The sequence below is a fragment of the Mastigoproctus giganteus genome, chromosome 7 (assembly GCF_048544385.1).
Source record: "Mastigoproctus giganteus isolate SK-2022 chromosome 7, ASM4854438v1, whole genome shotgun sequence".
Taxonomy (NCBI): Eukaryota; Metazoa; Arthropoda; class Arachnida; order Uropygi; family Thelyphonidae; genus Mastigoproctus; species Mastigoproctus giganteus.
Genome location: NC_143581.1, coordinates 198234849 through 198247521, shown reverse-complemented (window position 1 = coordinate 198247521; position 12673 = coordinate 198234849). Strand labels below are relative to the sequence as shown.

The 12673-nt window shown below is 36.4% G+C and overlaps 1 protein-coding gene across 2 annotated transcripts in view; it reads right to left on the bottom strand.

Moving 5' to 3' along the window:
- Positions 1-12673, bottom strand: part of LOC150083538 (long-chain-fatty-acid--CoA ligase 6-like) — a 238822-nt gene that overhangs the window by 127260 nt on the left and 98889 nt on the right. Inside the window, exon 1 of one of the 2 annotated variants that reach the window (XM_090377345.1) lies at positions 2188-2226. The exons of the other annotated variant lie outside the window; for it this stretch is intronic. The gene's annotated coding sequence lies outside the window, so the exon portion shown is untranslated. Of the gene's footprint in view, positions 1-2187; positions 2227-12673 lie in introns of those variants that run through there. 2 annotated transcript variants of the gene reach the window in all.

Here is a 12673-nt window from a genome sequence, read left to right as displayed (position 1 = left end):
TCGAAGGCTCGTTCAAGGTCTGCCAAGAGTCACATTCCAGGATGACTATAATATGGCCATAACAACACACCAAAGGAAAGTATCAGCTAACCAGCTAAATTTTCAGCTCAGAGGGTTCCCAGGGACGGTCGTTTCAAAAAAAAAAAAGGCCACAGTAAATGGGACTATGCAAAACGAACGATAGTTTGTGTTCTCCCACAGGCAAGTCTGTCTGATGTGGTGAAGACAACGCTTGAGGTAAATGAATCAATTTACCTTTAGAGATGAATCGAAATTCAGTCTTGACAAATCATCTGGAGAGAACGGTACGGTACACACCCATTCCTGTAACATCAGGGAAAATTGCAGTAGTCAGACGGAGGTACCTTGAATACTAAAAGGTTACAGCGAGAGGATCTTGAGATGGGTAGGGACAGAATGCAGTTACGTTTAAAAAAAATTAAAATCATTAAGATATAAGAAACACTGAATTGCAAGTTAATGGTACATAAATCACCATTATAAAAGGAACAGAAACAGTGGTTTCACTAATCGTTTGGAGGGTTCAGAGTTTATATACAATTTTCGTCCACATCTCCTACAATTAACAAGTTTTCACGAAATCTTATATTTCTCTTTTAGATATATGTCAAGTAATTCTAATTGCATTAAATTCGAACAAATAAAAATCCATATTTTTTAACATCACGGGTAATTTTATATTTATTTATTATTATGAATAAATAAAAATTGACTAAGATTTTATTAATGTGGGAGAAAAAAAAAACAGTTAAACCATAAAAAAGATCGAGGTTCATCTTAATATATTATTATTTGCACAAATAAACTTATCAGGAAACACGATAGGTATAATTAACTTAATCACCATCCTTAGAAAAATTAAACATCTACTTCTAGAAAAGCATACGGAACTTCATGGCTATCAAAAATGCAAAAAATTTAATTTTTAAAAATGAAGCCTTGAAATGAGAATGATTTATCTTAAACTTCTGAAATTGCAATCGGAAAACAATCTGTGGGAATCTTTATAATGAGCACAAAATATTAAAATTTATCTATGACCTTCGAAAAGAGAATAAGTTTCTTACTAATAACCATTAAAAAAAAAAGGAAAAAAATTACCGTTAGGGGCCATTCAAAGGAAAATTCATCCAGAGGCAGTCTGAAAAATGCTAAATCTTTATCAAAGAAAGCCATAAGAAATTCCTATGTTTAAAGTGCGACATTCCGGACGATTTCCCCAAAATGGAATCGTTTCATGTTTAAAAACGAAGTTTGTTCAACTTTGATCACATAATACACTACTCGTAAACTTGGTACGCGAATCTCTCGGAAGATGAGGCCGTCCTGATAGCTTGCCAGGTATCTTTCGCATTAAGTATGCTGCATTATCCATTTTGGGAAGAACACCATATTCATTTTACAAACAGTACGAGTGCAATGACGTCATCAACACATGTGCACTGGAAACTGGCAAAATGCCAGATTTGATAAATTCTGACAGTAATGACAGAGTGTTGGAGAAAGCGAAGCACATGAGACTTTGAAAGCCAAGAAAAAGGGGGACAAAAAAAAAGTTTATTTTTTTTTATTATATTTTATATAACACAGAACGAGGATATCCAAGGTATTATCCGACATCTGAAAATCATAGCGATAATTTAAGGCTTAATGATTTCCTGCAACACTGCTTTAGCATCCCCTGCACCATTTTTTTTCCCCCCTTTAAGAAAATTTCGGGACTGCCTCTGTTGTAGTATTATCGAAGTTTTCCGTCCCAAAATAACAAAAAAATTAATGAATATTATTCTCCAAAAAAACCTATCAGCTAAGAACTATCAGAACCACTCTTCAAAATGTATTTTGAACTTTCAAATCTAATATTTAAAAACAGTTTTAATATTTTTGATAACCCAAATTTGATACACACTCACCATATTTCGTATTCTCTTTAATCCCAAATAGTAAAGAAAAATCTATAATTATTAATTAAATAGATTTCGAAGGAAAAAAAATTCATTTTGCTTTCTTCGAAGCCGGCAGACGACTAAGCTATGTACGTAGTCGTCTGCCGGCTTCAAAGCAAACGAGAATTACGTGGTTGCATTCCTTCGCTTTCACGAGGTTCTAAACGATTGTTAATAATTTAAATACTTGATAAACAGACTTTTAATAATAAAAACATACCTCAAGCTAACATTATGAAAGTATCTGGATGGTAAATACACTGCAGCTTTCACAAAGTAACAAAGACCACACAAATCTCGAGAATGGCTTTACTTGAGAAGACGCCGCAAGTTGATCGCGGGAAGCGTCTGGTTTCGTAACGCACGGGAAGAAGCCAATTCACGCGTGAGACAGGGTGAGGCTTTGTTTTCACAGAAACGTTACGTGTGCGATTACTGGTAACTAAAGGTGAACATCCGCTTCCGAATGAAACAGGGTTAAAATGTTCTCTGCTGCTAAATGCGAATTTGCATACTTTAAAAAAATGAAATGTTTATTACGGTACACAGAAAATTATTCCACTAAGAAACAACTCAAAAAAAAACCAAAAGTAATATTATCAAAGGCGCAGTCGAGTATGATGTACCCTGCCTTTTTTCAAATAGTTTGTTCCATTATAGCATTGTCTCTTTAAGTTATGTAGTCAAATTTCCGTTAAATTATATTATTTATATACGATTGTGTAAGGGGGAGGGGCTTACCTACTGTGTGTGTGTGTGTGTGTGTGTGTGTCGTAACATCATTAACAACAGTCAGAATTAAGTCATCAAACATCGAATATTTTCTCCAGAGTTTGACAACTGGGAACTCAAAACTCTAGACACGAAAGACTGGAACCTATAGTATTCTCAGTCGAGAAGACAGGAGATACTTTTGACGTTGACTTTATCTTTTAAGTGAAATTTTCATGGAATACGAGAATATAAGAAGGAAGGGTGTCCAGAAGAACAGAAATAGAAAGGATCAAATGAAAGTAAAACATTAATTGAGTTAGTTTGGAGTGCAACTGTGAATGGATTTGACCAAGACTAGTTTGGGAAAGAGGAAATGGAATTACAAATAACCTGAGTATCCTCTTTTAGATAGAATGGAGTATTTTAAGAGAGGTTCTGTTGTTCTCATAACTGGATACCACTACAGTTATGAGAACAATATTATACGGTAGTGCAGATTTTTAATTTATACACAGTAGATTTTTTATGCAAGGAATAAGATAAAGTTAACTAAGGGCAACGAGATTGGTTAGGGGAACAAAGGGTTGCTCTTATCAAGAAAAGCTTAAGTTCTGCAAACTGCTGCGTCTGGAGACTAGGCACCTTCGAAGTGATCTGATTGGAGAGTATAAAGCCTTCAATGGTTTGAGCAGGCTCAATATTGATGGGATTCTTCCTCTTGCTCAGGTTACGAACCTGTGGGGGCATAAATTCAAATTGAGGAAAGACAGTTGTAGAATAGATGTGCGGAAATTTGCTTTCAGCCAGCGGGTGGTTGATTGCTGAAAAACTTAGATACAACAACGATAGATGAAAAACTTTCATCTATCGTTGTGGAAGTTAATAGTTTAAATAAATTCAAGGAAGAACTAGACAAACGTTTGGAGCGAATGGGTGAAATGGGAAGTATTTTTTTTTTTCTTTTTTTGGCTGATGCTGTATAAGTTTGCTTTCTTGCATCATATTCCTCTGCTAATGCTAAAGTTTTCTTACTCCCACTGGAGGGAAGAAAACATCAAGAATCTTATGGAGAGGGGGGGTCTGGAATTTCGTTATTGCCTGCACATGGGAGATATACTCAGAGTGAGTAATAACAATCCCACCAGTGTGAAGTTGGATGAAGAGGATATGGCTGCTATACAGAAGAAATGCTGCTCTAGAGGTTTTTTTTTTTTTTTTTTTTTTTAATATACAATCTTGAATGCAAATTTGAAGAGTAGCCCTGGATAACTTAAGCCGACACAAGCAAGCCCAATGGAACATCGGTCTGTACGCTACCAAAAAAAAAAAAAAAGCTACAGGTTCTGTTGGTTCATCTGATGCATAAAACAATACAATGAAATTGTCTTCCTATCAGAAAGTTTTTCTTATGGACAGTGAACATAAGATAATCGTATACGGAACCCAATCGGACTTAGAATCTGGGGAGTACATCAGGTGATGTGCTCCCCAAACACCTGATGCGCTTTGAAAACATTAAAACGAAACCAATTTTTTTTTTTCCGTCTAAGTAATCTTTCAAAACACCCACCCTTCAAACGATCCCTAGACTAGTTCACTCGCTTCAATGTCAACTACAATATCTACTTTCGGAACCCTTCTAGAATCATAGGGACGACTGTATGGCTGCAAGTTGCAGAAAGGTATACGGCCCATTCTTTATTGAATGGATTGCCGGTTCCGTGTATAGAGACACGCTGAGTGATCCATCAAACTGCTCAGTATGATCCTCACAACAATGTACTCTTCTATCAAGATGGTGCATATCATCACTTCCACAAGATTGTTTCGGCATGTTTGTATCTACTTTCCAGGTCAATGGAAAAAAAAAAAAAAAAAAAAAAAAAAACTCTTTTACCCACCTCGCACCATTTGACTTTTTGTGTAGCTATACGTAGACATGTAATAGTAGGATATGTAAGGTGGCACCAGAATGTTAATTCAACTTCGCCGTGGTAAACTGTGATGTAACAGGACGCTGTAAAACACGGCCAGAAATGTGTTATGTTTGTGCAATGTGTGTGTGTGTGTGTGTGTTGTTAGGTTGTTTCTGGTCACTTTGCCACAAGGAAGGCGATCACCCGGAAAGTCTGCCCAGTGCTCATCTACACCACAACGAAGTGTGGTGCAACTAGGCGTGAGTCGTGGCAGACCCCGAAATATCCCATACAAACTGCCCAATAGTGTTGAGGGTAACGCGCCACTTTTTTTTTTTTTTTTTCCCCACAACTGCGCATATCCCGCCTACATTAAGGATCAGACGTACAGTCCCCTTTTTCCTTTGGTTGGTTGTAGGATTTTAAGCGCATCAGCTATTTTGGACACATTACATCGTATATATGACTGTAAATTGCGTATGTTCTGTGGTCGATTTTCTGTTTGCTGGCCAGAGTTTCCGGGATTAAAAGCCTTAGACTGACTAATACAGCCACGTTGTGAAAAATGCCCATAAAATTACTCGCGTCATTGACTGGATTCGAACTCGTCTTTTCCACCAGGTGTGGACCCCTTTCAAGATTGGTGTTACTATGACTGTACATAACACATCAGTGGCTGGATTCAGAAGCTAAGAAAATCGCAGACGCGAAGTTCCGATAGTTTCTCTCTGACAACACACACACACACGCGCGTTTTTAAAAGCAATCATATATTAATCTTGTAACCGAGATAGCCTTACCAACGATTCACCCACAATCATAATCCCATATCGCGCTGAAGAAAATAAGCCTCCACCAATCACAGTATTACTGCAATGCAACCTAACTGCCTTGTTAGATTGCAATGCAGCAGTATTTTCCGTTACCTAACCACAGAATGATATTCCGCTTCGCCGATCGTGTCTGCTTATCTCTAAGACAGGAATTGACCCGCATACCAAAGCGTCAAACAAAATGTCAACGGCAGTCATCTGAAGCACAGGTGCATAAACTTTTCAGATTGCGTCCGCTTGCCAATTTTTCACTCTCAGTGATATCATTTTTCCAAATGAAACAGTAGCGGCTGGAATTCTGATAAACATGGCGTATAAAAGAAAACTACTTATATCGTCATTCTTAAAATAAATAAATAAATAAATAAATAAATAATCTTTATTATAGATTTTCCTACTAAGAAAGACAGGGCCAGGAGCATTACATATAATGTTTCGATATAAAACAATGTATAATTAGAAAAAAGGTTAATTAGGAAACGTAACATAATATGTAGGTAACTTTAAAGAACAACAAATTAGTTAATGTACGCAGTGAGTTGCATTTCAGGTGCGTTAGCAAATACAGTACTAATATAACAAAAAAAAGCAACGACTTTTATGCGCGAACCGAGAAAATTTCGTTTTGCGCATCTGCCAAATTGCCCATTCATTCTTCCAAACTGTGCATGACAATAAACATAATATACATACAGTACTGTATATGGATAGCCCGTGCAACATGTATGAGAAATAAATAACTGCAGGATTTATTGGCCCGATTCTAATTAAATTTGTTTCTAAAAGGCAAAATATAGAACTTCATGAAAATGGAGGGAGTCGAATTATTCCATGCGGGAGGACTGACAGAAATTTGTCTGATTTCTGTTGTTCCGCTTTTAATAACATTAAGAATGGCTCGACAAACCATTTTTATAAGGTCCAAAAATAAAATTATGAAAATTCGTCCACTGATAGCTGAGTTATTACATGCGGACGGACAGACATGGCGAAGACAAAAGACACCTTATGCATATATGCAATGCGCACCTAAAAGCGGGGAGGAAGTAAAATACATAAATAAAATAATATACAAATAATAATCACAATAGGTTCAGTTTGCACCCTATGAAGGCGGAATGATAGTTCAAGGACTTGTGATCATCCGAGATGAATCACGTGAGGTAAGCGTTGAAGGAAGAGGAGGGGGGAGTCCAGTTGAGAATAATAAAGTTGTTAATTTATTTTATCGCGTTTCATTAAGAATCGCGATCCTTTTTGAGAAGAAAGGTACAAAATGTAGTTAAATACCATTGCAAATCCTCCTCTGCTGAACACACAAACTTGTCGAACTCCTAAATTAAAAGCAGTAAGACCAACCTTGAAGCTTCGTCACCTAATAAACACAATACCCGGTGATCGCGCTAAAAAAACTAACTTTTTTTTTTTTTAATGAGAGGAATATTCCCGCGGGGGAGGTTGAAAAACCAAAAGGACTCAACTCTGAAATCTAAGAGAACAATAACAGACCTGCTATTATGAAGTTTATCTTCCGACAACGTGTTGTGGAACATTGTAATAAGTTGCTTGCGATGGTTGTCGAGGAGAGAGTTTGGCAAAATTCAAGGAGGAACTGGATAGGTACTTTTTTGACCGTGGAAATGAGTGAGTGTGTTTTTTTGGCAGATGCAGAATAAGTTCGCTTCCTTGCATTATTATGCCATTTTAATAAAGCGAAGGTGTGGAGACGTGAGTGTGCAGCTTACCCCCTGCCCGAACTCAATACAACCTTGACAAAGTAATAAAATGCATATTAATTACCGATCCCTTCTATTCACGGATTGGAGTCCATTCAAGGTAGATCACAATGTCACTTGACCCCATTAACAAGATTTTTCCCAGTATTTTTGCCATCTATTATCTGGGTTGGCAGGCAAATGCACGATAAGTTGCTAAGACTTCTTCTCCCTGGTCATTCAAATTAGTCAATTGGTTTCTATTTATAGAAAGAGAGGGCTTTATCCTACAGGGATAAAGCTAAATCTATGAGGAAATTTCTCGTTCTCCTTTACCACTGCTTATCGTTCATGTAGTAGCATTACAGATGAATAACTGTAAGGAGACCGAATGTATCCGTATCATACAGATGCACGCGGTCTGTGTTGAATATGAAAAATGCAAATTAAAAATTGCACTGTTGCTGAAAATTGGATAACTGAAAAGGAAACAAAAGGATTTCATACACATTTCTGATTTTAAAAGTTCATAGTAGGTAAACGTTTTTACCTACTATGCTAAAAGTTTTTAGCAATACACCTCTGACTATACTGGACTTCAGCCAATATCATTATGGAATTATTTACCTGCGTTTACATAAGGAATGAGAGTAAATGAGCCTCCTCTTTTACTGGAATCCATATGTATAGGAAATAATGATAACGTATATATCCAGTAAAATATCTAAATATCGTTCAGCCTTGAAAGCTCCAAAGTATTTATAATTAAAGTTAGATATTTTTACTGGATATATACGTTATTATTTCCTATACGTAAGGAATATTGTTGCATCCAAAAGAGCAGGACTAAAATATTTAACTGAATTATTTACAAACTATTTACAAAATACTAAACTACAATATTTACAAATATATAATATTCATTAATATAAAAAAACACAAAAAAAAAAAAAACGTTACAATGGAACATCAAATGTTAGACAGTGAATCATGTGCACGAGGTTGGCGAACGTTATGGAGGCAGTTGTCAATAATTAATTGCATTTGTAGTGACGTAAAAGAGGAAAAGTTTTTCCTCTAGTATAGTACTTAAGATGAAGTAAAATTGCAAAATTTCATTAAATTTGGTCTAGTAGAAGATAAATTAAACTGAAATAAATTTTCATAACGCTTTTCGCATGACGGTTTTTCGTTACAACACTTTTGGAATAACGCCAGTAAAAACGATTTTAACGTCAGCCAATATCATTATGCCAGTTTGCCATTATTACTACTATTAGTAATAATGGCAAACGATGCAAGAAAGCAAAATTATATAGCATCAGCAAAAAAAAGTTCACCGATCCGTACCCTTCAAGAAGGTCCAGTTCTTCCTTAATATTAATACTATATTATATTATACTGAGAAAAATAAGTAAAAATTAGGCTGTTTCTTTATTACCAGGATAGATTTGAGTGATGCTCGTAGCTTTACACATATGGGTAGAGATACGAGGGCCACGCAATATTGCGTTGCGCATGCGAATCCCACGTTCAAGTTATTTTAGATACGTAGTGTATCACGGATGACTATTCTTTGATTTACGTTACTGTTGTGTGTTTCAAACTCATTGGGAATAGAAACTGAATTAGTAAACACGTTATTATGATTGTTTTGTTTAAATACTTTTAACATGAAAGGTTAAACAAAGGTTATGTCTTACTTTCGGTCTTCTATGACTAACGTAATGAAAAACATATTCATAACGAATGTTACAGATATTTTAAAACACTGTCTCTTATAAGTGACTAAAGTGTTTAAGTACACCATGTCCATGATTATTTATCAAACTGACTGAAATCCAATATAAAAAAATATATATTCCTTAAGAAGTGTATAATGTAACTTTTGAATAAAATGGAACTGCTGGAGGGGGGGGAGGAAAGATTGAGTCCTATTTTCTTCAATCGGGACGTCTGTTGATCGTAATATTCAACCCATTTTTATTATATTTCTTGGGTGAAATTTCTAAATTACGCATCCCTCATTTACTAATTCACGTGATACACAAAACACAGCAATCTTGTAGACTTCTGTGTCCGACTCAGAGTAGAACGGAAAGGTTTAGTTTATTTAAAAGACCTATTATCATTACTGCATTATTTTCCATTTCAAGTTTCACAAGGAAGTATCTGCATAATGCGCGTATTCAGGAGGTGGCAAAGGAGTAAAGTAGAAAGAACGTTGCACGTGACATGCATTGTTCGCAGTGAACTGTTAGCACTATAAATCCGGTACAGTATGATGAACTATGAAGTAATGATCTTTATTTCACAGCAGATGGCAGCACTGCAAAAAAAAATCATACGTAGGGGGCGATTAATCACTTAAATACATCGCATAATGTTTGCGTAATTGTGTAATGCGATGTATTTAAGTGACTAATCCTCTTTAGTGACTTCTAATCACATTTTATTAAATGTATATAAAAGGAGACGTTCTATTTTAGTCATGCTGGAAAAAAAAAAAAAAAAAAAATCAGATGATTTTCATGGTTATTAATAAGAAGCTTAGAATAACCACGCTCAAAAGGTATCTAAATAAACCACATCATTCTATATTTAAATTCTCGATAAATTCGATTCCGCACCGATCCAATGTATTTCAATTTAACTAGAGACAGTCTACATTCTAGTAAACTCGGCAGACATAATTTAGAGACAAAAAGAAAAAGTAAAGTAGGTTAGTGACGTTCGTTTCCGGATAATGACCACAGTCTGGAGAAGTTTTAAAAATTTTAGTTGGTTGGCTGCTTCCTTACTTTGAGTTTTACTGACACAGCGTAACTAATACTATAATGGACAACGCACAGATCAAAATGGGTACAGGCATTTGGCAACACGCAAGGCATTTTATGTTATCATAATATATAAAATTTAAAATGTTAAAAATATAAAATAGACTTCGAAAAGAAGCAAAAGACAAGCATGTTGTTGTACATATGAACAGTGAGAAATAATTTAAAAGCAGACTATTTCCTCCCCTCCCCACATAAGATGCCAAGAGTTAAAAGTTTAAAAGAAACCCCTCCATGCTTAGCATTGGACATAGTAAAAGGTCACTTGGCATTTGGGGAAGCCAAATGGTGAAATTTTTTACCATTTTGGGGAGATGAAGTGACTAATTTAGAAAAATAACTAAGTAAAATTTACAGCCTGTGACAATTCACGTGATCTCCATTATCTCGAAAAAGCAATCCACGTGGGCATAGTTTTCTACAAATGCAGTACCTTCAAAATGATGGAATGATCACTACCTCCCGACGGACTGCGTCCTTCAAAATCCGGAAAAGTTGTTGTTGCACCTCAAATTTTTTTCAAAGCACTTTTTGTGATGCTGACGGCCAGCCACTTCTAGGCATAGGAGTGGTCGTCCGTTACTTCCAGGTAGCCTCCCACCCATTTCTAGATGGGCTCCTTCGAAATACCCTACAATATTTAATACGGTTCTTCTCGAAAGAGAATTTAGACATATTTCTGTCTTTAATACCCTTCTGAGGGCTGCAATAATACTACTGTCATTCTTGTTATAAAGTTTAATTAAAAGTACTCCATCTTTAAGGGACATTTTAAAACGAACTCGACTAGGCTTGGTGTGGTTTTGGCTAGAGCTTCCAAGTTTTTTTTTTTTTGTTTGTTTTTTTTTATATATATATATACACTTCCCAATATTTAATACGGTTCTTCTGGAGCGAGAAGTTTATGCTCCCACAAATTCCGATTACAATGCAAAAGACCATTTTTTGATATGATCGAATTATTTTTAAGAGTATAAAATAACTTATAAGAGTAGAACTTATAAGAGAAAAGAACTTATCAGGGCAGAAGAAGCGACAACACCTTAAGATGCATTTAGAAGAGGCTAGACAATATGGAGTTTTTAAGCGGGAAAACACCCTATGAAAGAAAAAGTTTCTGTAATGCAGAATGGTAAGCGAGATAAACTTAAGTTTCATCGTTGCTCAAGTATATGCTGAATGTCTACTTTTATTAGATACACTTACCCTTTTCATGAAGGGGAACGTTCCTTTGCTCCATGCAATAGGGCAGATACGTAGGGATTCTGTATGAATGCAATTCAGTGCGAAAAGGGACAAAAAAGATGAAAAAAAATGAACAACTTTGAACACGGCATGGTAGCAGTGAGCGCCAGACGCGTTGGTATGAATAACACGGAAACTGCAACCCTGCTGGGGTTTTCGGAGACGATTGTGTCTCGAATACATCAAAGTCTGGTCCAATAACCAAGTGACATCCAGACAACAGTCTGTGTCCAAAAAAACAGTTTGGTGATGAGAAAGGTCAACGGAAGCTGACCAAGACTTGTAAAGGGTAACACAGAAAGGCTACTGCAGTCAGTAAAATAACAACCCAGTACAACAGCGGTAATCAAATAAATATTTCAAAACACGATTTGTCGTACCTGGTCAAGGATGAGGTATCGTAGCCAATGACCGAACTGGATTCTACTCTTGCCAAGAAAACTACAAAGTACGATTTCAGTGAGTACAAGAATACCAACAATGTGCAGTACAGGATTGGAAAAATGTTCTCTGGTTTGAAGAATCCCAGTTCCCGCTGTCTCACGCAAATGGGAGGGCCAAAATATGGAGAAGTAATTGAAAGTAGCCAAAGTAAGCACCAAAAGTTTAAATGGCATATGGATTAAATTTCTGAGCACTTTATTTGGTTTTATTTCACGACAGCATCAAACAGTTAGGAATGTGGGGTTGAAGAATTTTTTTTTTTAGGAGCATTAGCAACTAAGGCCATATTGCTCCGGGGATATGGGAATGACCACCAGATTGATCCGGTGGTCATTCCGGACCTTTCAGCATCCCTCCTATTTGGTGAGATCACGGTCTCGAACCCCGGTCTAATCAAGAAGCGTGTGCTACGCACTGCTGCTCCTGCCCACCTGGCTACGGAGGCGCCCAATAAGACTTGTGGCAGAGAACAAAAATGCACAGGATGCATATAAATTATCACGTGACACAGACGCCTAATGGCAGATATAAACTAGTCTGTAATCAAGTCCCAAAGGAAGTTAGGCAAGCGAAGGCAGATTACGAGAAATCTTTCGCAAAGGATGCTAAGAAAAACAGCAAAGAATTCTTTACTTATATAAACTCTAGAAGGAAGGGGTTGAATTTGATTGGTCCACTTGATATCGATAGTTCGACTGTGGATGATACTGCTCAGATAGCTGATAATTTGAATGAGTATTTTGCATCTACATTCACGTATGAGGAGTTAAGGGAAGAAAATGCCAGAAGTTTATCAAACTGTAACAGGATGTTTAAATGATTTTGTAATAACTGAGAGCAAAGTGGAGAAGAAATTGAAGTTAAACATAAGAAAGGCACCTGGGAGGGAGAGGATCTATCCAGTTTTATTAAAGGAGGCGACAAAGGAAGTAAGCAAACCCTTAGCCATAATTATGAGAGCATCCTAGGGCTCAGGGAAAGTCCCCACGGACTGGAGACGTG